Source organism: Martes martes (assembly GCF_963455335.1).
Source record: "Martes martes genome assembly, chromosome: 4".
In the NCBI taxonomy this organism is placed as follows: Eukaryota; Metazoa; Chordata; class Mammalia; order Carnivora; family Mustelidae; genus Martes; species Martes martes.
The window spans coordinates 14,306,763-14,334,427 of record NC_137891.1 but is presented as its reverse complement, the minus strand read 5'-3'; the positions used below and the strand labels follow the sequence as shown (position 1 = coordinate 14,334,427).

The window sequence follows — 27,665 nt, the reverse complement described above, 5'->3', positions numbered from 1 at the left end:
AGCTCAGCCCCTGGCATTTAAAGAGACAGACGATTGCTCCCGGAGCCCAGGTCTTTCCCACACGGCTCAGAGCCTCCGGGATCCCCGCCCCCGCCCCGCCCACCGGGTCAGCGGAGCTCCGCCCAAGCCACGCCCCCGCGTCGGAGCTGATTTAAATCCTGCTGGTAAGTAATCAAGGACGGGCTTCCTGAAACCCTTATCGCCAGGGTCTGCGCTCCCCTCTGGGAATCCCGCCTGCGTTAGAAGAAGGGCTTGCTCTGGGAGGTCCTCGATGCTTGCTCAGTTCGTATTTTTCCGATCTGACGGTTTTAAAGAGAAATTGGGAGGCATACGCCACCTGCCCGTGTAGAGATGAGAGAGGGAATACGAGTTTTGGCGTTTGTTTTGTTCCCCTTCGCCTCTTTTCCCCCCGGAGACCTGGAGAGAGACGAATAGTCACTAGGTAGTAAACAGACGTTTGCTTCTTTCTTTTCTTTCCTAGAATGTATTTCTTACCAAAGGTCACAGAAAAGAACAAGAACTTTTTACTGGGACAGCTGGAGAAGCGTTTCAGTTTAGAGGTGTTTCTGGAATGAGTGCTGTGAAACTTTCCGGCGGGGGAAAAAGTTCACAGAAAGGAAACAGTATAAAACAGAACAAAGTCTTAGTTGCTGGCTCGCTTCCAAGCCCTGCGCTCTGTTTTATTACATGTCCCTGGAAGTTAGCACAAAATGGATTTCATAACCTCTTGTTTCAAGAGTTACCAGGTCATCTGGTAGTTAGAGGAAGCATTTGCTCTCATTGTTTTTCTTGAGAACAGGGGATGTAGGAATTGTCTAATTGACCTTAAATTAAGAACAAATTCGCAGAGGCCTCTGGTGGATGTATTTCCTTGCTGACTTACAGAAGGAAGTGACAGGAGAGGAGTGTTGCCTATTAACCTCACCACAAGGGGACCCTTGCTCCCATCAAGCTGATTTTGCTTTTTCATTTTTTGTATTTGCCTGTGTGTGTTTTAATTTTCCCTTTGTTTTGTTCCTTACCGAAGAGGCAGGTTACCATAGTGTTGTCTTTTAAAAAACAATAGATTGGAGTGGGGGTGGAGCATTGTTGATAGACAAGCCCAGGCATTCACTGGAACACCAGACTAATTTGTAGTGGAATTAAGAATGCAACTTAAGACCTCTTCTACCCTGTTTTCCGTCACTGTTTCTTTTAACTAAATTTTTCCAGGTAACACTATTATTTATTCAGTGTGCATACCAACCAGTGGAAACAGGAATATAGTAACACTACTGCGATCCTTTTTAGTTTGAGAGGAAAAAAAAAAAAATCAATCTACTTACGTACTTTTGAGCCCGAACAATCAATATTGGCAGGGCTGTGATAGAAGTTAGTCCTTCAGCAAGTCCAAGATCACAGTATGAGTTAGGCCAAAAAGGAAGACTAATGTGTGTCTGCTGTGCAGATGAAATTAAAATATTTTCTAAACAGCCTCAGGCGCGTGCTCTGAGGTGCTGCTGTTACCTGAATGCTGTGTGTCACCACCATGTGAGCTCATGGAGGTACCCATTTTACAGGGAGGGGTTAGGCTTACAGAGGGAATGGCGAGTCATTCCATGTCTGTTAGCTCGAGAAACCTTTGTAGGGGGTCAGTAGCAGTAGGCCACTTTGCCCCAGGTGGTACTGGGTACGGTGGCTGGGGATGGGAGAAACCACAGAGGTAGGGAGGTAGAACAGTTTGCTTCCAGCACTCTGGGACAGATCTAATGAGGAGGAAATGACACCTACTTGTCTAGGTGCCTGTCCCCTTGTCTTGAGGAGCTGCGTTCAGGTTATGTGATCATGGCTCAACAGCATTTCTTGAAGTGACCAGAAAGTCTCAGAGGAATCGGGTTCTGAGTCATTTTTATATCCCAATGCTTAAAGGTAATAAGTGCTCAATAAGTGCTTGATGAAGGCTTTAGCAGAATACTGGGCCATATTGATAACCTGCCTCCTGCGTAGCTTCTTTCATTAATTCCTGATTAGGGCCCAACCTCCATCCAGTCACCTGGGGCTCTTGATCCGTCAGAGGTTATATAAGTGCTCTCAAACATTCTTAGCTCATCTCAAATAATTGTTTAATGAATTTAAAGTTAATTAGCTGTCAACAATCTGGAGCTTTGGGAAGTCTCAAGGTTAGATTTCCAACTTTACTTGGAAAAGGTAACTATGTAAGCCCATCAGGCCCACATTCTGTGATGGCAACAAGGAGCTATAACTAAGCAACCGTTGCCTTGGAGATGAGATGTACTCCAGCTGGCCCCCATCCCATCCTACCCACCTCACCTACCCTAGTTCCTTGGCTGGCCTGGGGAACCTTTGTGTTGGCTATCTCTGATCTCTCTGTTGGCCATTCAAGTTCTATCCTACACTTTGTATCACTTGATTATATGTAATTCTGCCCTTGGTCAAATACCACCTGGTATTATTCTTTAATTCATGTATTTAAAATGTCTTTTTTAGAGAGACCTTGATTCAAAACATATTTCTTGAAGATGTACTAGGTACCTACTTGTCTTATATACCACACATTCATTCTACAAATTCAATAGGCAGCATGCTAGGTTTTATAGGTATTCATGTCCCCATGAGGCTCTGTGTAGTGGAGGAGACAGATAAATAAGTAGACTTCTTAGGACAGTATGACATGTCCCGAAAGAAGGGGAAGTAGAGGGTGCCTACGGGAAGTTTGAAGGCATGTGGGCACAAGTGAATTCCAAAATGCCTGCCATCAGGGGTGTTGGACTCCTGAGGGTGACACAACTCTAGATTAGTAATGACAACTACCAGTGAGCTCTTGATTCTGTTAGTCTGTTAAGTTCAGAGAGGCCAGGTGGCAAGTGGGAAGATCTGATCTCTCAGGTCCCCTTGACTTTTTTTTTTTTTTTTAAGATTTTTTTATTTGACAGAGAGATCAGAAGTAGGCAGAGAGGCAGGCAGAGAGAGAAAGGGGGAAGCAGGCTCCCCGCCAAGCAGAGAGCCCAGGGTGGGGCTTGATCCCAGGACCCTGGGATCATGACCTGAGCCGAAGGCAGAAGCTTTAACCCACTGAGCCACCCAGGTGCCCCAGGTCCCCTTGACTTTAACGCTGGTGTTCACAACCACTTTGTTTTAAGTAGAGACAAACACATTCTTTAAGATTTGGCAAATACTTGAGTTTTGATGGTTTTAGTGGCGTCCGGAGATAAAGGCAAGAACGCAGTAGACAAAGTCCTTTCTCTTATGGCATTTATATGTTGATAGGGAGAGGCAAGTGGCAAAGAAGTCAATGAAGAAGAATTTCTGAGAGAAACAAGAGCCATGAAGAAATTAAAATAGGATAATGGGATTAACTATGGCTGGGTGGTGGGGAGGGGTGGTTTGGCCTACTTTGGGTAAGATGGCCAGAGATGGACTCCTGAGAAAGAGAAATTTAAGCTAGCACTGGGATGAGCTGGCCTTGGCATTCCCTCTATATTCCCAACCAAGATGGGAAGGAATTGGGATGCTCTGGAAAAGGAAATGAGCCAGTGAATGAGGGCCTGGGGTGGGAGGTGCAGTCGGAAAGGTAGGAGGCTTTGAGGTCTGAAGGTCCTCAAGCTGGCTGCCCTTGGAAAATGGACTGGAGAGGGATGGGAGAGGAAGCAGGTCTGGTAAAAGTCCATGCTGTAGGAGGGAAGGCATTCTGCACAAATGGAGCCTGGCAGACAAAGGAGGAAGCCTGCCCCTGAAGGCACCATCCCCAAGAGCAGCCTCTCACTGGAGACATGTTCATTGGATTGGGATTCTCAGCCATACTGTCCCTTCATCCCCCCAACCCAGCAGTGACCCAAGTGTCACATCCCACACACCTCCTTGGAGGAGATGTTCAATAAAAGCAAGCTGTGTTGAATGCCAGTTACTCACTCTCCCAGTCTTCTGTCCAAAGCAGTGGGGAATAATCGAGAATTGACATTTCTACCTGACAGGGCACTAACCCTGACTCTGCAGGTGCTGTCGTTTGAATGGCTCACTCCAAGAATGTACAAAACAGGAGCACGAGGGCAGAATTATCTGATTAGGCAGTCTGGAACTCTGCCTGGTCCTGGGGGTTGGGCCCCAGCCTCCCCACGGGGGCAGATAGCTGAGTGAATTTGCTGAAAAACAGGTTCCTCCATACCTCCTTATATTGGGAAACTCCCAGACTTACCTGCGTCTGTTCCCCACTGCTGGGGATTTTGTTGAAACTGTAGGAGGTGTGCAGTAGCAGAATGGGAACAGGTGATGTGGGCTGATATCCTGTTTGCCAGGTGCATGACCTTGGAGCCTCTCTTCTCCGTTTGGCCCCCTTCTCCAGTCTCTAAAGTGGGGCTGATGAGACTCCTTGTCTCACTTGTGAATCCTCCAGGGAGACAGCGTACATGGAAGCATCCTAGAACCCCTGAAGCCTATGGAGTCGCCAGGCATTATTCACACAACTTGTAAGAGCCAGACGATGATTTCACTATGGGGAGGAAAAGGCCAGCCATTGGTTGTGGGTCCGGTCTTACTAAATTTCCATACTAATCCTGTTTTTTAGGTTTCCCAATTAAGCCCCCGAAGGCCTAGGGATAGATCCTGCTGACTGTAATGGGACAAGCTGGCTTCAAATCCAAATATAGCTGATTCCAAGTCTACTTTTCACACTGCATCCAGCAGGCTCAAGGGCACCAGCATATGTGTTCCAGCAGACATGGGCCAGTCCCTGGACCAGGGGGCTGGTGTGTCTTCTGGATGTAGAGTGACCAGCTTGTCCTGGTTTGCCTGGGACTACTACCCTGATTTTAGCATGCCCTGGGCCATCTGGGACAGTTGGCTGCCCTACATGGGCACTTCCCCATCCTGGTCATTGCCCTCCCTGGAGTTGCTGGGGGTGGAGCGTGGATAGGAGAGGGAAGCGAGGTGAGGCAAGTGTTTTAGCCCAGACTCACTCTCACAAAGGGCCCCCATCTCCAGCCGAGGTGACATACACAGCAGCAACTACATACACCGGGCCATCCAGTAAAAAAGACAACAAATAACCTGCTTTGGGCACATATTCTTTTTTCTGTCTCTTTTTTTAATTAGATGCTTCCCAGGAGGTGAGGCCTGGGCCTCTCTCTCCTCTGAGAGCTGGTGGCCTGCAACTACCCTCCCCACCTTCTCAGCCTGGCTGTCTCGGGCTTTAAAACCTGCATAAAGAGTTTTGCACTTCAACTGAATTACTCCTTGACCTTCAGATTAAGGAAGGAATCACAGAGGCTGCTGAGCGGCATCCTTTTTTTTTCCCCCAATTTATTTATTTGACAGAACAAGCATGGGGAGTGGCAGAAGGAGAAGGATAGGGGGAAGTAGGCTCTCCGCTGACCAGGAAGCCCAGTGCCCCCAGGACCCTGGGATCATGACCTGAGCTGAAGGCAGAGGCTTAACTGACTGAGCCACCCAGGCACCCCCGCTGACTGGGATCCTTTTCTCGGCTTCTGTATTTGACTTGCTTTTTCCCTCAAATAACCAGAGCAGGTTGTCTCAGGCAGGCTGGGCCAGAGCTAGGCTGCCCTGTGGGTAGGCATGGAGAGGAGATGCCCTGAGAAGGGGTCTGGGGCTAGAACGCCCGCACAAAACCATTAGCTCTCCATCCCTTCATCCTGTGGCTACCTTGTGAGGAGCCTTTTAATCCTTTTCTAGAAGAGGGCTCACCAGTGGGAAAACACTGAGGCCTGTCCCTTCCAGATCCTTGCTGTTTCGGGAGGCCCCTGACAACATACTGTTGATGTTGCACGGGAGAGTTTGATTTGTGCTCGGGAGTCTGAGCTTGGAGCTGGGCTCCTGCATGAGCCTCATGAAAGATGCATTTCACCAGGCGGTTCCAGGGGAGAGACTGGCTTAAATTACAGCTCTATAAATCCAAATATTGGCATATCTGCAAATCCAAATGTAGAGATTTCAAAAAAAGTCTAAATTCTAAGAATCTTATTTTGCACTTCTTGTGCAAAAAAGGGGAGGATGAGATATTTAGAGAGGAGACAGGGCTGTCAATAATGAGAAAAGCTTCAGCACAGCAAACCCAACCTCCTTTTCTTTCCTTGGGCATTCTTCATGCTTCCAGGGAAGGAGAGCGGACATGAGGGAGGAAGACAGCATTTGTTCAGCATGGCTTTCTGCAGGACAGATTGGGGGGGGGGGGCTATCCACCCAGGATTTGGGGCACTGGACTTAACAAATCTGGTTGGTCAATTTCTTTCTGCTTTCCCCAAGCCACTTCTAGGCCTGGGGCCAAGGGAACATCATGGGGACACTTACCCCACTCTAGGCTCTGCACAACCCAGCAGCCTCTAGCAGTCCCAAGAGACTATGAGCCAAGCCAGGTCACTGCTTTGCTCAAAGCCCCCTTGTCACTCCCCCGTCATTTGGGGAAGGGCCCAAATCCCTCAAATGGCCCCCAAAGCCCTGGCCTGTCTTCCACGTTACCTCTCTGACACCCCCTCACTCACACCTCCAGACAACGGGCCCCCATGGTGGCCATGCTTCTCTCTCACAGCCTTAACATTCGCTGTTCCTTCTGCCTGGAACACTTTTCCACCAGATCACTTCATGGTGTGCTAAGTCTTGACTCAGATGATAGCTTCCTGGTGAGCCTTCCTTGGCAACACTATTTAAAATTCCAAACGTCCTCCCACACATACTCCTTATTCTTCCTTCCTGTTCAGTTTCTCTATCACTTATTCTACTCATTGACTACATTTTAGGATTCTCTATTATTTCCTTTATTGCCTTTCCTAATTAGAGTATAAGCCCTACAAAGTCAGGGATTCTTGTTTTGTTCATGGAGGTATCCCTCGCCCCTAGAACAGTGTTTGACACACGTTAGGATTATTCTTCATTTAGAGGTGAGAAAATTACTTTAAAAATGTACCACATGCCGGTGGTGTGCCAGGAACTATCCTAGACAGTTGAATTTCAGAGGGGTTAAGAAGTGGAGGCCGGGTTAACACAGCTAAATTCACCAAGAAATTATAGCTCTGCCGTGTTCAATATGGTAGCCACTAATTTTGTGTGGCTGTTGAGCCCCTGAAATGTAGCCAGTCTGAAATGAAATGTGTTGTAAATGTAAAATGCACAACAATTTTACAATATGGTACGAAAGTAAAGTATCTTACTAATTGTTTCCAAGTGATTGCACTTTAAAATTGTAATATCTTAGATCTCTTGGGTTAAAGCATAATTTTAAAGATCCAGGACACCCACCATTAACATTACCTCGCATGTTCTACTCCCTACCAACGAAGTGACCTCCTGAGAGGTGTTTGGGGACTCATAGAAGACATGCTTATAAACAGTTCGAATTGACCTGATAATTATATTTCTTTTTGTCAGTCAGCAAGAGAGGTGAGGGCCTGGCTTTATGCTTCAGACACTGTGCATAAGTCCCACCACTTTCCGTGGGTTGGCAGAGGTGGGTTTCTGAGTCTTTGAGCTTAAGGATTATACCTCTGATGATGAAGAATTCATCAAAGTGGTAATAAACAACTAAGATAGTAGCAGCTAACATCTGTGACGTGCTTCCTATAAATAACACCATTCCAAGAACTTTATGTGTATTCACTCATTTAAGCCTCACCCGTGAGCTGGGCTTTATTATCAATATCCATAAGCATCTTGCCCATGACAACACAAATAGTGATTTGCAGAGTCAAGAATCAGACACAAGGTAGTGCCACGGAGTAGGGGTGACCTCCAGCCACCCAGCTGGGCCAGACTAATATGGCTGAGTTCCTGAGTCTTCATATGCCACATTCCTTCCATCTTTGCATTCATTCATGAATCTGACTCCTCATTACCCTTCTGGCCTCCTGTCCTCCCAGTTTCCCAGCTGCGCACTCTGTATAGCCCAGCCGCGTCAGTCCTTGGTTTCCTGTCCACACCAAGTATGTGATTACCTCAGACCTTGATATGTCCATTCGCTGGGCCTGGAGTGTTCTGGAATTCTACTCTTCACAAAGTTAAAACCTCCGTATTATTTATGCCTCCAATTAAGTCAAGTCCTTAGAGGGGGTTTTGCTAACGAGCTTATTACCCACCTCACCCTTCCTCAGCCCATTTGTTTCCTATGAAACATTTATTACAATAGTGATTGCATTTGCTTCTTTCATCATTGCCCATGTCTCAAGGAGGGCAGACTGACGTGTCACTGTTACATCCCCTTTGTCCTTTATTGTGTCCTACACATGGTAGAAGCTTAACAGTTATGCATGGAGTAAACAGACCCTTCTTGGGATTAGCCTGATATTCTCATTTTTGACTCAGGAGAAGCATTTCTTCAAAAAGTGATTTTGAGTTTCAAGTATGTGTTCTGTTCTCAAAACTAAGGTGTAGAGTGGAACCAGAAAGAAGCTGGTGAAGTGGGTCGAGGAGGGGGAACAGAAAAGGAAAAAAAAAAAAAAAAAAGGAAGTCAGTAAGGACCTATTATGGGGAACAGATACCAAGAAAGGATTTTGCTATAGTTCATGGCATTGGGGGTTGATGGCCATTTGAGTGAATGAGTTATCTGATGAGACTGCGGGAGCAAAGGATGGAATGTACTTCTCCCTCTACACAGGGAGGACTTAACCATAGGCTAGCCCTGCCCTGGACTCTGTGGCTGGGGGTGAATGTGCACCACTGCTCATAGCACTCAGCGGCTCTGTCTGCCGGTCCTGTACCAGGCATCCTTACCGAATGCCTACTTTGTGCCATCCACTGTTCTCACTTGCTGTGCAAAGGGACCAAAACCTGATCCTTGCCCTCTGGATGCTCAGGGCTCCATCACACCAACTAGCATCTACTGAACAGCTTAGGAGATGTTCAATAAACGTTTTTTAAGTAATGGATTAATGAATGCATAGAATTAAGCCTTTGTCTTAAGAATCCTAAAAGCAGTTGGGGATGCCAGACAAGGGATATTTAGAGACTGAGCCAAAAGGATAAGTGTATAAGTTATGTTTACCAAGCTTTTGCAAATTGGAGAAGCTATAATCACTCTGTACATAGCTCTTGTAGGGGAGGAAACAATTTTTCTCTGTCTTAGGTTCATTGGCTGGAGTCCTCAAATTAGACTAGCAAATGACAAATTAACAAGAGAAAAACAAATAAAAGCTTATTAATGTGTGTATCACACACATATAGAGGAGCCCTTGGTGATGAGTAGATCAGAAGTGTGGTTGCAACTTGGGCTTTTTTGTATTTTAGCAAAGTACAGTAATTTTGTAGAGAAGTGACAAGACAAAGGGCTTTGAACTTCTAGGGAAAGCAAATTGTGGGAAGGCAAATATATGGGGAAACTAATGGTAAACTAATGGAAATTTTCTCTATGCCATCTTATCTTCAATGGTACAGGAAGTGTGGAAGGGGGGCACCTTAACAAGGGGTATTTATTTATGTTCTGTCTTCAGGCAGAGGGGGAAGGACAGAGAGCTTTTCTTGTATCTGCTTCTTCTCAGTTGCCTTCAACTCAAATTCATCCATGTGCCAAAGCAACGCCTTTTGGGGTAGCATATTATGCTACTCTTCACTGTGAACCAGCAGAAAGATAAAGTCTTGTCTCTTGAGATAGCAGGAGAATTCATTCTGTGCCAGGTACCTTGCTATTTGTAAACTTTACCTGGTTGACCCTTCCCATAACCTCTCAGGGCAGGTTCTGTTACGATTCTAATACCCATTTTAGAGCTGAGGAAAGTGAACCACGTAAAGTGGCAAATCAGCCAACCAACGGGATATGGACCCAGTCCCACTGGACAGAGGTCCCTGGTGCTCCAGCCACTGATTTTCCCACTGATGTGACCAACAACAGGAAGGAGCTTCTTGGCAAGGCAAAGTGCAGCCATTAACTGTTTCGTTCTCCTCTTCCTCCTCCTCTATGTGGGCTTCCAACAGAGCATCTCGCTCAAGGGTGTTGGACCAGTCTTAGACTTCAGCACACCCATACTGATTTCAGAGACAGACAGATGGAAGATGGCTCCATAGGGGAAAGGAACCTGAACTCTCTGTATCTAGATATCCCAGGGAGAGGGAGAAAGAAACAACCTGGGGACCCTGACTAATTTGACAAATGAATGTATTACTGAGGGAAGGTCTGAGTCATTAGACCTTTGGGGACATGCCAACTATGGATTTCAGTGTGCTGTACTGAATCATTACATCCCTGCAAGCACTTAAACACGACACCAGCAAAATCTGAGCATGAAGAAGTCTGCCATTTTGGCGAGGTCAGAAATATTCCTATTCCCACCTGGCAAATTTCCTTCACCTAGTGATTTACAAATTCCTGCCCCAAAGAGTCAAGGACTTGATCAACATTTACCAGTAATGTCCTCAGCTGTTTTCCTTCCATTGTCCAGGAACCCCAGGGGCTCTTGCCTCCTGGGTCATTATGTAAATGAGTTACAGGCAGACTCTAACAACCCTTAACTAGGAACGCTCCACCTTGACCATCTCTCCTTAGCTGGCTTTCTGCTTAACTGAAGGTTAAATAAAACCTGCCTTGTTTTATTCCTTGTTATTGAAAATCTTTCTAAACTGTGTTAGTTCACCTACCTGCCTAAGTTTCTGCAGTGCAGCCGAATGAAAATAATTACATTTTTGCTTGATGATCAGACATCTTGCAGTGCCTTGAGGCACTGTTCTTGCCTAGTGGTTAGAATTAAAATTTCACTTTTGTTGCAGACTTTGGTGAGAAATTGGGTGCTAACTTTCCTAAGTTGAAAAGAAATTAATTCAGTTTTGTTGAGAGAAGCGCACCCTCTTGCCTTCCCAATGCCTACAAGAGTGTCAGGAGCATTTTCTTGAAAATGCGGATGGGGGTCAATGATTGCCTGGTATGAATTTATTTCTTGCATTCCCCACCCCCCCCAATGATGATTGTATCTGCTCTTTACCGATTGCTAGTGATCTTTCTAAGTGTTGTGCTAAACCCTGTGCATGCTTTACACCCTTGTTCGCATGCGGTAGGTGGGCTTTATTCTACAAAGGAAGAAAAGGAGCCTCAGAGGGGCTGAGTGAATTGGCAGAGGGTCCCAAACCAGGAAGGGACAGAACAGAATTCACATGACGTGAGGGGTTTTATGGATGGCAGCGTTCCTACACAGGTGGGGCTAGATATACCGGAACTGCCTCAAAACCACAAGAAAATGGAACCTATAGGAAGTGGAACGGAGGTGGTACAGACACTTATACACCCCCTGGTCCTAGACTCCCCATTTGTGAGGGAATCAGTACAGCGTAGTAGTGTTGAGAAGTGATTTTCAAATTTTCTGTGGGGCAGGACTAGGCTGTTTCCTGGTTTTGTTTAAAATTTCTAACTGCTTGTGTGCAAAACTTTTATAAAATAACATTGGTATAAATTACTGGATGAAATAAAAATAATAAAATGTTGTACAAACCTTAACTTTTGCTACTAGATTTAGCAGATATAAAATAACTGTCAAATAGTTACAACATTTCTAGGAGCTCACTCCCGATTTTTGTTCTTCCTTCTCTTTGGACAAGTGACAAGAGTAGACAGGCCAACAGAGGCACTCCCCTTCCACTTTATAGTGCTGGGCTGGACTGCCCTCCCTTCAAGTGTGGTCTTTGACCTGGCCTCATGGGCCTCACCAGGGCCTCACCTGGGAGCTGAGCTTGTGGGAAAGGCAGGATCTCAGGCCCTTACTTCGATCTGTCAGAATCTACATCTGAGCGAGGTCCCCAGAAGCTTCTTGTGTATGTTAGCACGTAGGAAGCACTATCTTAGAACATAAGCTCTGAAGTCTGACCGCCTGTTGCATCAAGCTCTTACCTCTTACTTCTGTGTGACCCTGAACATCTCACTTAACCTTTCTGTGCTTCAGGTCCTTACTTTGAATAGCGCCCCCCCTACTGTGAACTACCATGGGCACTGGGGGGTCATACACTTGGAGGGGTAACTCCAGAGAGTTACACTCAGGGACCCTAGCCCTGAGCCCCATGGAGCCCTGCGCTGTAAGGTAAGAGCTCTGTAGCTGTTGTTAATGACTTTTTTGTTTTTGTTTTGTTTTGTTTTTTTTGACTAAGCCATCCTATTTTCTTTGAGGTCTAAGCATCCAGCCCAAGGATGTTTACTTTAATGGGCACCTATTTCTTAGCTGTGGAGGGGTCCCCTTCCCCTGCATGACCCACATTATTTAAATGGCTGCTGAGGCCATTTAAAATCCACTTGGACAGATTCCTCACCTGACTCGGGACCATCTGTTCATACTAACTGTCTGGAACAGAGTGAGTCTGCAAGGGGCCGTCTAGGCTCGTAAGTTCTGGCCTCCCAGGGTCTCCCTGTGGCTTGGTGGATCTTTCTGGCCCATGGAGCCACAGCAGTTCAGCTGGGAGAGAGGATCCCTGCTCTGCTGTAGGTGGTGGGGTTTTGTGGCAGCCAGACTCTGGCTGCTCTCTTTCTTTCCTTTTGTTATCTCTACAGAAGAAAACCAGCGCGGCCACTAGTGAGACTAATGGTCCCATGAGCTGGGGTCAGGGAAAGGCAGCAAACAAAGTGAACAGTCAGCCAAGCAGCGTTTGCCGGAGATTTACGTGGAAACCTGCTCACAGATGCAGGGCTGCTGGATTTATAACAAGGGTGGGATAATTTGTTCTTGTGTGCAAAGATAAGGGTAAACAAATTTCATGCTGTGATGTGAGCTCCTATCTGCCGAAGTCAGGAAAGATTCCCTGCCCTGCTGCCGAATGGCGCGCTTGACAAATTACCCTCAGAGGCTTATTTCTCCGGAGTCTTCATCGAGAGGTCGTGCAGGGCCTGAGTGTGAAAGGTGGAAGGACATGCCTTGTTGCAGAGGAGGGAGACTCTTGTGTTCCTGTGCATCTGGAAGCCCGGAAATGAAAGTGCCCACCGCGCTGGCTATAGGATTTGGAAAAAACCTGAGAGATGCTGGGGTGCCATTGAGTAGCTCTGTGGGATCTGTGGGCATGGTTGAGGAAATATGGCTAGAAATGAGTATTCCCATTTCACCCCATGCTTGTCCTTGGTCCAGCAGAGACACACACACCCTGCCCTTTATCCTGTCAACAGCAGGTAGATAAGTATTCTGTGTTCCCAGTGTGCCTCCTTACACCTCCACAGAAGGAAGCTTTCCCTGGGGTGTGGGAACTAGCTAGGTTTCTCTGCCACCCCTTCCACGTCTCAAGGACAGAGGGACTGTCTTGATCATCTTTGTATCCCCCATGCTGGCGCTGCTCTATATATTTGAATGATGTTTACAGAAATAGGAAAGCAAGCTAGAGCTCAGAGGGTGAACCTCTGAGAAATGCAGGAGCACCACTTAAAATTGGTTAAAATGATTATTCTGTAGTACACGTTATTTGATGTTTGCATATGTTTGTTTTATAACCCTAATTATTCTATATGTAAGTACTATTATCACACCTGACAGGTCTTCCAGCAAGGGCTCCAGAATGAGGAAAACACAGGTCTCCTGTAGTGAACCCAGGATTGCAACTTATACTCTTAGACATCCAACGTCTCTTTGCCCAAGCTGATCCCAGAGTCCTGATTCCAGGGTGTATTGCTATCCATGATCCTTTAGGGATTTCCCTGGCCCTAGGCCTGGGTCCCATTTTTCCCGTCTGTAAATAGGGGGAGAAACAGATTAAGATCCCATCAGTTTTTGTTAGCTAGTGTCAGGAATGCAGGAGGAGGATAGGTGCCGTTAGGCAGACTGGGCTTTAAGGCTTGGGCAATGTCAAGCATGAGTCCCCAGTAAATTGGGTGTTGCTACACCGTCTTGGGTGTGAGAAAAGTGAACAGGGAACCAGTCCGTACGGGGCCTTCTGGCAGCAATTCATCCCAGGGGCTGGAAGTCCAGTCCAGGACTGATGAGTGACCAGGCGGGTGTAACAGAGAACAGTGATCCCAAAAGATGGGCGTGGTCCTGTGGGTGTGTTCGCAGAGTAAGGCACACAAGTATTCACACTTATGCATACATGGATACAGTCATCAAGAGAGTGTCTGCTTGTAGCCAGAGACACAGGAGACACAGGATAAGACTTTTCTGTGTTGCAGGTGGTGTCATCCAAACTCTCTGGCTTCCCCATATAGGACTCTGAAGATCATGAAGGTCTCTTATTAATCTCCCTCTGCCCATGATTTCCATATTCTTGGTGCAGACGGTGTGTATAATATATTACATTCTGTGGAAAACAGAGAGGGTAATGTATGTGTGTGTACATGAGCATATGTACACACACACACACATATATATATATATCACTATATATATATACACATATATATATAGTTTTTTTTTCCCATGGTTTTTCCATATATAGACTATTTCTGAAAGTTTGTCCAAAAAGCTGGTAAGCATAGTTGTCTCTGGGTAGGGATCTAAGTGCCAGCAGTACAAAAGAGAATAACTTTGCATAATCTCCTCTTTTATAATATTTGAATCTTTTAATCATGGATATAGATTCCTTGTTCAAAACAGTAAACTCAAACAAACAAACAAAAAACTATGCTCAAGGGCCTATCTTGCACTCAGCTGTTTCTGAATTGGTTCCTCTGAGCAGATGATTATTTTTGAGTATGATTAACTCTCTGAGTATTTAGGATATAGTTAAAGATCATTTAGGGTTCATCAGAAAGGACACTGAAGGAAGGATCCTGGTAGTGAGGAGGCCGGAGATGCCCTAGGGGGTGGCAGTTCCTCTGGCCTCAGTCTGGAAAGGCCAGACCACTGGGGCCTGACTAGTGCCAGTCGTTCTAGCAAATCGGTTAAAATACAAGGAGGACTCTCCATCTTGACACCTCGCTGAAGGGGGTGTATTTAGAAGTATTGGGAGATTTGAACTGGACTTGGGGAATTTATTTTTTATATTTGAAAGTAATTTGGGTGCATATACCAGACATTTGCGGCTGGACTGAGCTGTGGCAACAGGACTGAGATGCAGACTTTGTAAAGAGAGTCAGCGGACTTTATTTAATGGCTGCCTTGAGCCAGGTTATGGGCAGGCATTTTGCAGGTCTCATTTCATCTTAAACAATCCTAAAAAGTATGATCGCATTTTATCTGTGGACCAAATGAAGACCACAGGACGCTAGGGTTAATCAGATGTGGCCCCAGATGTCACAGCTAATACAGCAGGATCACAATATGACACCAAATTCTCTTTGAATCAAACCCTAGGCTTTACCCTAAAGAAAAGGTGGGGAGCTTCTTGTCTTACTATATTGGCAAATATTTATCATAAAGTAGTGGCTCCAAAACACTGACTACCTCAGAATCACCGGAGGGTGTTGTTCGAACACTTAGGGATAACCCCGCCCCCAGAGTTTAGGATTGTTAGGTAGGTTTAGGGTGGGACCTGGGAATTTGCATCTCTGACAAGTTCTCAGGTAATGCTGATAGCTTCTGGTTTGGTGACTCCTCTTTCAGAACTGCTATCTTCAGAGACTAGAGTCGGATCCATAGAGCTTAACTGGTGATTTTAGGACCCAATGTGATGGGAACAGGGCAATTTCATGCTGTTTATATTTCTTGTAGTTATTTTCTTTGAGTTTTTCTTTGGGTTTTAAAGAAATACTTTTTGAAAACATCTACCTATCTTATCTATTTTAAGGTGAAAGAGGAAAATGCCTTTGAGTTTACATGTGAGCCAGAGAGAAAGGGGAAGCAGTGCATCTTGCATCCTATGGTATGACATGCAAAGGTGACCACAGGACTCCCCAGGGGAAGACCACGTCACTGATCAGGACTCTTCCCATCACCAGTTTCAGATATCTAACTCATCTCTCTTAAGATCTAACTGAGCTATGTGAAACAGCTCACTTTAAGCAGGTGTCTTAAGACCATTTTTTTCTTTTTCTTCAACAAAATCAGGTATGGCATCTCTGTGATTCTTTTTTACTCTCTCTCTCTCTCTTTTTTTTTTTTTTTTTTTAAACCCATGGTCTCAAAAGAGCTGCTGTGGCTCCGGTGATCACATCTGTATTCTAATAAGGAAGGTGGAAAGTGGAAGAGATGTGGTCTGCCTCCTCCATTGTCATATCCTTCTTAAAGGCTTCAGCTGTGTCACATAACCACATCTAGCTGCAAGGGAAATGGAGACAGCATTTAGAGGTGAGACATTGCCTCCCTATACAAAATCAAGATTTTTCAGTCAAGGGAAGAGGAGTGATTTGATATTAGGAATGCACTGAACAATCTCGCACAGCAGATTGGGGGAGATCTGGAAGACAGGTGGCTTCAGGAGAAAGGCAAAAGTGAGTGGTTTCAAGAAAGTTAGAGAGGTTAGCTTTTGCTAAATAACAAACCATTCCAAAACTGAGTGTCTTCTAAAGTTTTAGTTTAAATAAACATCTGTGTGCTTATGAGTCTGTGGATTGGCAACTCATGTGTGAGATTCACATATGCTCCATGTGGTGTCCACTGGGTTTAGTGTTGTATCTGTGACCTTAGCCAGCTGACTGGGACAGCTGGGATCTTTGAGATACATGGGTTCTTCTTTCTACATGGTTTCTTGTTCTACTATCACCTTCTTTACATGATATCAGGAAGGTCCCAGGTACCCACAAGTTATTTGTTGTGGAACAACAAACCACGCTAAAACTTGCTGAAATAAACAGCCACCCTTTCATTTGCTCATAACTCTTTGTACCATCATTTTGGGCTGGGCTCGACTGGATGGTTCTTCTGCTTGTTTCTGATATCCCTCATGGGGCATAACTGAGGCCAGATGATTCATGATGGTTGTGGCTAAAAGGAGACATGATTTAAGTCTACCCCATGTACCTTAAACCAAGGACTTAAATGTCCACAGGGTTCTCCCTATCATGTCTGCTTTTCTCCGCATGTCTTCTTCATTGCTTTAGATAAAAGCTTTCCCTGGAGCCATACCTGCCCTCAGCTCCAGAAATCACTTTTTCAGTTTCCCAGCGAAGGGGAGAAGTCTTTTCCCTTCAGTTCTATTCTGTATGCTGCTGGAAAGAACTCTGATCGGTCCGCTTTGGGTGAGATGCCCGTCCTGCGGCTAAGTAATTAGGATATGATTATTGGCATATCCCACTAGAAGTGCATATTTGGATCAGGGTTGCAAAAGGAGCAGTGTTGGAGACACTACCCTAAAAATAAAATGGTGTCTCTTCTAGAATAATGGAGATATAGTGGCCAGAAAAGAAAATGTATGGGCACAGACAACATTAGGGACTTTTTTTTTTTCTTGTTTTAAAGATTTTATTTATTTATTTGAGAGAGAGAGAGTGAGCAAGTACGAGGAGAGGAGGAACAGAGGGAGAAGGAGAAGCAGACTCCCCTCTGATCAGAGAATCTGATGTGGGGAGATGGACGGCTCGATCCAGATCCTGGGACTCCAGGATCATGACCTGAGCCAAAGGCAGAGGCTTAACCATCTAAGCTACTCAGATGCCCCATTAGGGACATTTGAACAGAAAACCTCACAGACTCTTATGGATGTTTTTTATTTTGTTTTGTTAGGTGGCTGAGAGGGTTGGTTCTATAAGAATTTAAACTAAGCTTAAATTCAGTCTCTATTGTTTTCCCAAAACTCTTAACCAATTTACACATTTCACCTATTTTATTTGAAAAAATGCAGACTAACATCCACTGCTGGCCCCAGTGGGAAGGTTTCTAACTGGGCGCTCTTTGTGGCAAATATACAATAGCAATTACATTGTCTTGTCACTCACCTACGCCTGAGATTGTGTTCGGATGACAATGCAGAAAAGCGAAAGAAGAAAGACCTCAGTCCCTAATTGGCACATTGGTCACATCAATGAGGATCTATTTTTTTTTTCCCCCGCTCCAATCCCGTTAGGAATTCAAGAGTATGCTAATGGCGTTTCACATGATGGCCTGTGAATATATGGGAATGAAAATTGCTGGGATCGCCTCTGCGATGTATGACCTCTGATGGGGGGCATTCCAGGTGAGTGTCATGAAAGGTCGCCAGCATGAGTGGAGGACAAGGGCCCACTCTTGCCTTTTTAACTGGAGTGAGGGAAAGTAAAGAGAAGCAGCCACAGAAAGCACACGGGGTGGAGGAATGCTGGTCTTTGGGGAATGCAATCCAGTTTCCACAAATAGCAGAGATTCCTGAAAGGCTTTGAGGCAGGCTCTGCTGGGTAGCCATGGCGATGCTGATGCTGTGCTTCTTGCCTCCCTGCTGCTGGAGAGAGTGAGTTTGCTCCCCACTTCCCAGGGGCCTCGGCTGGTGCAGCCGGGGCTTATTTCAGAAACTCTCCCAGACACAACTGCTACTCAGAAGCACTCCATTAACTGGTGGAACTGTCTCCTGACTGTCTCTATGCCCTGCAGCATTTCACAGACTCCCCTTCTGCCCAGCAAACATTTGCCAGTAATTGTAGTGTCACCACTTTTAGTTAACAGGTTCTGGTTTGCCTTCAAGGGGTTGTTGAGTTCTCTGTTGGATTCTTTGTTAGCAGCTGGGGTGTGTTTGTAAGTAGGACTGCTGAGGAGTCTTGGCTGTGACTTTGGAATATGAAAACCGTCTGGCCTCACATATACCCAGTTCAAAATCTGTTCTGTCCTGTCTGTACTCCTCTACGGTCACTCATACCCACGAGTCCTATGTAGACATTTGTGGGAGATGCCTGGGCCGAAACTGGGATTTCTCAGCCACTGCAATGGAAATGACAAAGTGAAAAGAGCAGTATTTCAATCAGGTAAATTGTGCGAAGGTCCATGAGAAGCCACAAGGAGACCACCTTCCTTTCTAAAATAGCCATGGGCTACAGAGCAGTAGCTTGGACTGCAAAACAATAGCTCGGACTACAGAGCAGGGAATCAGGTCAGATTATTTAGGGCATACTTGGGGTGCCGGGGTGGGGATGGGAGCTGGGGGGTTAGGCAAAGCAACGGAAGGTTTCACGTAACTGCATAGCCACAGTAGTATCTCAGGGACCCACAAGGAGGAAAGTGAGGTCTGAGATGAGTTTGTAGATAGAGAGTGGGAAGGACTGCACTCCTACTTCAGCTAGGACCCATCTAGTCTTATATTTTATATGTTGAGTGACCAGCTAGGATGCAGATTTTTAAAAAAAGTAGTAGACTTTTTAGAGCAATTCTAGATTTACAGGGACAGACATTGAGCAGAAATTACAGTGTTCCCATGTTTCCCTTTTCCTCTCCACCCCAGGGTTTTCTCTTTTATTTTTTTTTCTCTTTTATTTATCTTCCTTTAGTGTAGTACATTTGTTAAAATTGATAAACTAATACTGATTCATTATTATTAAGGTCCATAGATTAAATTAGGGTTCATTCCTTAGACATTCTATGAGTTTTGGCAAACCCATAATGCCATGTATGTACATGACAGGGTCAGAGAGAGTTTCACTGTCCTAAAAATGTCCTGTGCTCTATCTGTTCAGCCCTCCCCGAACTCCTGGATTCCACTGAGCTTTTACTGTCCCCACAGTTTTCCCAACGTTCTATCATTGCAATCATATAACATGTAGGCTTTTCAGATTGGCTTCTTTTATTAGCAATTTGCACTGAAGTTTCTTCCATGTCTTTTCATGGCTTGACAGCTCATTTCTTGTTATCACTGAATAATATTCCATTGTTTGGATATAATTTGGATAGTTTGTTGGATATAGATTTTAAAAGCGGTCTTCTACAGAAAGCATGTTTAAAAATCACTGGTTTAGAAACAAACACACACACACTGGGTTAGAGTTTACAGCTTTCTTTTATGAGGTAGCCAAGATGTTGGATAGGCCACCTGCAGGCACAGCACCCATGTGAACAGAGGGGAGGGCGGGTCAGAGTGATTGGTTCACGGAAAACCTCAATTCCTACATACACATAAAAGACAATATTTAAAATGGCTGGTACTGAGAGAAAGAACACTGGACCAGGAATGAGAAAATGTGGTCCAGTATGAGTTGAGCAGAGAGTGACAATGTGTTTATTCACTCCTCATTCATTCATTCATTCATTCAGTACTGATTTACTGAACACCTCATTGGAAGACAGCACACTTGGTCCTGGGAATAGAATAATGAACAAAACAGATGCCACCCATGGAACTTTGAGGAGAGTCAGGCACTTGCCAAAGAGATCACACTGATGAATGTACAGTAATATACAGAATGAGGTGTTTGGAGGAGAACAACACGACTGCTGTTGGAGAACCAGGGGTAGTTTCCCATAGGAAGGGGCACTGGACCTGAGATCTTACGAATAACCAGTTGGCTTGGGTGAGGGAAGAGGCTGTTACTCTTGTGACCAGCCCCACTAGCATCCTGCTTATCAGACCCTTCCGTCCCATTGTCCTCTCTTTAAGGCAACTCCGTGATGGAAATTCGGCCCTCTGTGGAATGACTGGGACATACAGTGGGTGTAACCCTCTGACACCAATCCAAAGAGCTGTCTAAGTATGTCCATGCAGTATAAGGGGGCCAAAGACAGTGACGCTTTATTTCTTGCTTGCTGTATCCTCCATCTCTCTTTTTTGTACAAAACATATTTTGAGCAGTCATGATATTCCAAACATGGGAGGTATAAAATTAAATAAAAGATGGTGTCTCCCTTCGTGGATGGGGCTGATGAGTCAACCCGTAATTGCATAACACATTCCGATGGGAGCCCTCCCAGGATGTTCTGAGGGCATCCACATGCATTCTCCTGGAATGTATATAGAGTGCCTGCTGTATGCTGGGCATCGTGTTGGGCCAGGGACGGAGAGTTAAAGGGGGTACAGGATCTGCCTATAAGGACCTCACTTTCCAGGGCAGGAGATGATCTGTCAACATAATTCGGTACGCTGAGTCCCAAGATAGGCACAAGAGGTTCCAGAACTACTTGGAAGAAGGCACTGTCAAGAATTGTCACTTAAAATCTTTTTTGCTTTAGGCAGAGGAAGTAGACTTCTTCCTAATTTATGGTAAAATGATTTATGGAAATGTATATACGTAACTATTTTAGCTAAAAAAAAAAAAATTCTTTTCACTTAATCTGAGGCCTGAGATGATAAATTCCTCACGCTGCAGAGGGAGGCTCAGTGTTGCAGAATTAAATAAAGATGATGCCGCTTCCTGAGGTGGAAGACAGAAACTTGCATGCTGAGGTCAGTCCTGCTCAGATGCAAGTGGCATCTTTAATTCTGGCTATGAATTCTCCTAGGGTCTAGTGAATGAATTCAGTGTTGGGGGTGGTCAAATGTGGCCCTGATTTTCCTTTTGGAATAAACCATCAGTCATCATCTGTTCTAGTCTGTTGTCCCCAATGGGATCCTCTCTTAATTCAACCAGGGCCATTAGAAAAAGGTTGATGGGGCTCTAGAATATGATTCCCAGCCAGGATTTCAATGTGTCTGGTGGTGCCTCCCAGCCTCCCTGTACTGGCAGGTGTTTTCTGCCCCAATATCATAGAGAGAGTCCAGGGGCAGGGACAGCAAGCCCAGTGAGGATGTCTGTTTTTTGCCCACTTTCTTTTGGGTAAGCTCTGACTGATAGCGAGGCTGACAGGGGTGCACACCGTCTGCCCTGTGTCATTCTTCCCACCGCATATTCCCGTGAGGAGGTACAAGGCTGCGTCCCCAGGATACCCAGTGTGCCTGCATTGTCCAGAACTATTTACGGCTGTTCCTATACAGCAGTTAAGAATGTGGGCTGGTTTTGAAATCCGGTTCTGCCACTGGATAGCTGTGAGGCCTTGGACACGTGGCTTTACTGAGTGCGAGGACCCATCTATAAAATGGGTATAATCGTGGTGCCTATATCAGGATCCTGACAGGAAATAGAGGCTGCTGCACTTAGGTTAGGGTCATTCAAACAGGTTTTAGTTACCAGAAAAAAGGAAGCTATAAATGTATAGAAGTGGTTTAGGAAGCCACACAAGGTAGTGAGGTAACTCAGGTTCATAGCAGAGCTGTGGCTACATGTAAGCCAGTAGGAAAGAGGGAAGAGACAAGGGACAGGAACTCAAAGGGGGAAGAGGGGCTTAGCAAAGACCTCTTTGAGAAAAGCCAAGACCTTAGTCTACCAGAAGTGGCCTCACAGAGAGAGGATCTGACCTTCCTTTCCTTCTTTCTCCCAAACCCTGCTCTCCTGAGGCTGACTGTTGGCCCAACCCAAGGAGAAGCCAGAGGGCAAGAAAGCAGGCGCTACAAGCTATAGAGACCAGCCCTCCCAGGGCCAAGGGAGCAAAGTAGAAGAGGGTGGGGACAGTGGAGGAGGGTAAAGGGAAGATACCCAGCAGAACTTCACAGCATGGTAGAGCTGATTACAGAATGCCGTGATCTAAGGCTTGTTGACCTTAAGGGCATAGTTCCTGGTGCAGAGTATTTAAGGAAAGCGAACTGTGACACTTAGTGCTTCTATTTTCTAGATCAGACGTGAAAGAGTTGGCAGTGTTTTAGGGCTAAGCAGACGAAGCAGAGCCCAACAGGAGTTATACACGTGGTCCTCACCCATGCCCAAGTAATGATGAGTTTGTGCTTCCTTTGGTAGAAGAAGAAATCCGAGTTGTTTCTCCTGTCCTGAGGAATGCTCAAGTTACTTCTTTGAACGCATCCCACCTCCTGCAACTCCTGTCATCTTTTCTTTGCCATTTTGGGTTGCATGTGCATATGCTGTTATTATAAAGAAAATGTGATTTAAGCTCCTGATTACTAAGGTAATGGTTCTTAAAAGAATAAGGATTATTTGGGTTACTGGAGGGTCAGGAAAAGGGGACTCAGTTTGCCACGAGGCAGTATGTGTGGGATGTAGAGCGTATGAAGATGACGTGAGCTCTCATCAAAGAGATTCGTAGGGATAGGTCCATCCCCAATCTTGGTGTTAATGGACCTTCCACATGGTCCTTCTGCCTTAGCTTTTGATGTGAGCATGAACCGGTCACAGTGCCTAGATTTCGGTAAATTTTGTGTCTTACCTCATAGGAGTATTCCAAATATTGACAGACAAGCAAAAAACAGGTGAGTCCTTTTGCGTGGGGATGGGAGCCTGTCTTCCTACTGCCCGGTGCCAAAGTTCCTTAATCAAGGTGGGGTTGGCACCGCAGCTCCCCCCTCTTACTGATGGTGTGAACCTAGATGAGCCGTGTCACCTCTCTAAGCCTTAGTTTCCCCATTTGTTAAGGTGGGGGTAATAATACTTTTCTTGTAAGGTTATTTGGAGTAAGTGAAAGGAAATCACACATGCAAAGGACCTTTAGGCATTCAGTGCATGGCTCTCTCCCTTGAAATCTATTTTCTATTCTATTCTATTCTATTCTTTAATTGGTTTTTAAGTTTTTAATTTTTAATTTTATATTTCATCTTAAACAGTCATAAATGCTCCAAAAATAGGGAGCCAGAGATACTTCACAAAGATTCTCTATCACCAACAGAAAATAGAACCGTTTCCCAATCCTCCATCGATCGAGTGCCTTGGATGGACACAACGTCTCAGGTTCCCGCCTCCTTCCACCTGTGCCTGCTGAGCCTCCATCCGGAAGGCTGCCCTTCCACACTCCACACCATCAGCTCTTCTCTCTAGTTTCCCTGTGTCTGCCCTTCCCTGGAACTGTTTTCACGCCCCATTCAAGACCTCAACACCCCGACACGCTCTGTTCTGCCCACAGGCTCCCTGCTAGGCTGTGCCCTCCGTGCAGGCGGCCCCGGAAATGCAATCCCAGCAAACACGCATCGGGCTCCTGGGTTCCGGACGGGCTCTCTCGCCGAATCCTCACATCCGCCCTACGGCATACTGTTACCAACACTGTATGGATGAAGAAACGGAGGCACCACAACTTGCAGCATTTTTACCGAAAGTCTCAAAGGTCCAAGTAGCAGAACCAGAATCCGAACTTGGTCTGACTCGGGGGTCCCGGTTCTTCTCTGCACGAGCTGTGTTGGCCCTGGATGGAATCCCTGCCTCCTCACAGGTGTTCTGAAAGTGCTTGTTGAGTTAATTGGAACACACACCCAAAGCTATACTTAGGAAGTTTTAACTTCATGGACTATATACTCTTTTATGTGAAGGAAATGCTGATGTAATGAGTTTGCACCCATGAGGCATAGAAGAAAGCTAGGCTTAACGTTTTCTGTTTTGTTTTGTTTTAAGAATTTATTTATTTATTTGAGAAAGAGAGAGCATGAGGGTGGGGAGGACCGGAGGGAGAGGGACAAGCAGGTTCTGCGCTGAGCACAGAGCCCAACAGGGGGTTCAGTGTCAGGACCCCGAGATCCTCACCTGAGCCGAAATCAGGAGTCACTAGTCGGTTGCTAACAGACTAGCTGCCCAGGCACCCCAAGTTTAACGCTTTAAAGTCATTCCACCATTATATATATCAGAATTTGTGTAGGATCCTTTTTCTGTTCAGATACTCACCTAGCATGATGTGAACACACACAACCACACACAGTCTACAGGTTCCACACACTTCGCCTTCCTAGGCAGGCACAAACCGGGAGGGCTTGGGGATTAAGATTGCAACACCTCTTTCCATGTCCTGGTAAGAAATTCCAACAGCTCTCTTTTAAAACTTTCCCTTTGGTGGGAAGCAGCTCACCATGCAGCACAGAGGAATGAGATTAAGTGTTATCATGGCCATTGGACTTGACTGTAGTTTAACCCCAAGGTCACTGGGAGGCCAGAGCTAAAGAAGGGAGGGAATGTTGGCCTCTGAGCCTGCTGAGCCTCCTGGCACGTTCACTCCCCCTGTTGGCTTTCCCAAGGAGTACTGTGTCAGCCTGTACCAGCCCTTCTCGGGGCTGCCATGCTTCTCCCCACAGGAAGGGAACCAACCCTGCACCGCATTCCTGAAAGCTCCGGCGCCTCCCTGAATGGCCCTCACTCCTCTTTGCCTGTGCAGCCTGTCTCCAGTTCACACAAAAGACTCTTTCAGAAACTGGTTACCTAGATTTGAACTTTTCAACGAGGCTTTTTTTTTTTTTTCCTCTAAGCTCTGCAGCTCAAATACCAGATTCTGCTGTTGCTAAGATTAAGGATTTTCTCCCTCAGCTCAGTTTCCATTGACTAGGAAAGACCAGGAGATGGATTACTGTTCTCTTGCCAAAAGCAGACAGGGTGCTTGAGCTTCTGGGGCTAACACTGGGATCCGACATTATTCAGGCCTGTGCTAATAGTCCTTAGTTACTCCTCAAGCTCTCACAAAAGTCACACGCATTTGTGTCGGTAACTAAGGCCTACGGAAACCACTCAGCCTTAAATGCACACAGGAGAACCATGGAGTCGGAGTAAAAGGTAATTTAACATGAATATTTATATACTGTACATACTGCATGCCATGATTCACTCAGCGTATTTTCAGTTTATGCATTTGCTTCCCATTTGCAGTCTTTATTTATTACAAAGTTAAGGCCGTTAGCGAAATAACACATCAGAGTGGGTTTTCTCCCCCGCCCACCCCCGTCTTTAAAAAATTTTCCTGCTTTCTAATCTATTTCTGGGAAAGTGTGCCAATATAGCAACAAAACCGGTCACTGCTGCCAAACCTCAAAGCGATTCACGGAGTATCGTACTGAGTGGAGTCTTTGCCAGGCCGGTACCACTGAGGGCTGTGCCCGGCCACCACGTGAGCCCTGTGGCTACTGAGCCGGGGCAGCTCCTATCCATCACCTTTAGTCACAGGAATCACCTGCTGCTCTTTCAAGGCAGGGATGCAGGTGCCAAGACTGCTGGAGTGTTCACTGGGTGATGGGATCTGGAGCTAAAGAAGCTTGGCTTTAGGGCTCCGCAGGTCCCCTTACTAGCTCTGGGATGCCTAGCAAATGACTTTCTACATCCTTCTACAAACGCTCCGAGTCTCCCTTTTGTCTTCTTGCAAGATGAGCCTAATACACTCAGCTTGACACGCGGCAAGCTCGAAATACACATGTGATCCTAACAGTAACCCAGAGGTGATGAGCATAGGGAGGTTTAAGTCCCTTCCTTAACGCACACGCCTACTGCATTTTGGACCTAGTTGTCTGATCTCTGTTTGCTTCATTCCAAAGCTTACAGTCAGTTCATAATGAAACACGCTTCAATATCTCTTGCCACTTTCTACCAGAAATATGTATTTGAAATTGGGCAAATTTAAACTTTTGGGGACCACGACCTGGATATAAATGTTAAGAATAGGTTAAAGAAAGAAAGAAAGAAAAAGACACAGGTTGTCCTTGTGCCAGTGCCAGATGAAACGTGCTTTTTGGAAATGTCATCCTAATATTTTGATTTGTGCCTGAGCTCCGTTTCTATGGGAGCTGCGATTCCCAACTCTCCCCAACTTCACGGCTGCCACCACGGTCTTGATGACTGGTTTACAGGGAGATGCACCTCTCAATCCCAGGGGAAGATCTTGCCCAGCTCTGGATGTCATTTTCCAAGAGAAGCCGAGATATGTTAGGCAAGTCCCAAGGAGGGCCAGCGGGATGGTGAGGGCTATAAGAACATGCTAGGACAGCAACGGTTGCTACATCTCAGAAGAAGAGGCCTGATGTGTGGCAACTAGATTACTCTCTACCTTTGAGGCTTCAGACGGACGGTCTCACACAACAGGTGCGAGGCACAAGGAAATAGTTTTGGGTTCAATTGGAAAGAGAGTTTTGAGCCTGAAAACAGTTCAGCAATAGAATGAGCTCTGCGAAGGGAAGACTTTTTCATCTCTATGGCTGTGCCTGATGGACTAAGGAGCAATTAGTAGCCATGTTCCAAGGGTTTATACACGGACAGGAAGATAGCTAAGGTCCCCTCCAGCTCACAGATTCCATCCTCATGAAGTGTCGGGTGCTTACAGATGTGCAAAAAGCTTTCCCACACCTGTTTTCTTTCACTCATTCACGTGCAGTTAGTAAGAGCTGTCGTGCTCTCACTATTTGGCCCTAGGTACCAAATACGCAAGAGTTAACAAATGTTGCTCTCAAGTACCTTATAGCCTTGTAGGAGAAATAGACAAGAAGACAGACATTTGTAACAGAGCATGGTAAGGGCTGGGAGAGGAAGCACAGAGAAGACTGTAAAATAATACTCGGGGATGAGAGAAGGCTTCCTGGAGGAAGGGACATCTAGGATGCGACCCAGTTGGAATCAGCTATGTGAATAATGGAGGAGAATGGCAGGCAAGGCATTAGCCTGAACCATAGTGGGGAAGCCTAAAAGAAGAAGGCAGGATGGTGAGCAGTAAGCAGTTCTGTTTGGCTGGAACAGAGTCTGTGCAGAGGAAAACAGGGACACAGAGATGATACTAGAAAAGGAAGTTGTGGTAGATGGTGAAAATGACCACATCATCTTTTCCTCTTATCAACAGGGGACATCTCTTTTCTCGTCTCATCCTTGAATCTGAATCACCTACGGAACTTGCTTCAGCCAATGAGAAATTAGCAACTATAAGAGGAAGATCAAGGAGAGGCTCGAAAAATGCTTTCCCAGGAAAGCTGCTTGCTGCTCTTGGAGACTGACCCAATTTTATAAGTCCATGATAACGTGTTGGGTGATGAGAGACACTTGCCCCGTGTCTTCTTGATCATCCCTGGCCTGTAGTCAACTATCTTCCGAAGCAGAACTGCCTAGCTGACCTGCTGTTGACCACAGATGCATGAGTGAGCCCAGCAAAGCTCATTAGAAGAACTTGCCCAGCTGAACCCAGCCCACATTGTTGACTCATAAAATCATGAGCTAAATAAATGGCTGTTATTTTATTCAGCT

At 45.7% G+C, this 27,665-nt stretch overlaps 1 long non-coding RNA gene across 2 annotated transcripts; it reads left to right on the top strand.

The window, feature by feature from the left end:
- The first annotated feature begins 19 nt into the window (after positions 1-19).
- On the top strand, positions 20-27,665 carry LOC308340902. 2 transcript variants are annotated; one of them, XR_013966641.1, is made up of 4 exons: positions 20-164; positions 17,828-17,938; positions 23,599-23,901; positions 27,268-27,665. It is a non-coding gene; the product is annotated as an uncharacterized lncRNA (long non-coding RNA). The 2 variants fall into 2 exon arrangements; XR_013966642.1 differs by lacking the exon at positions 20-164 and adding an exon at positions 15,978-16,113.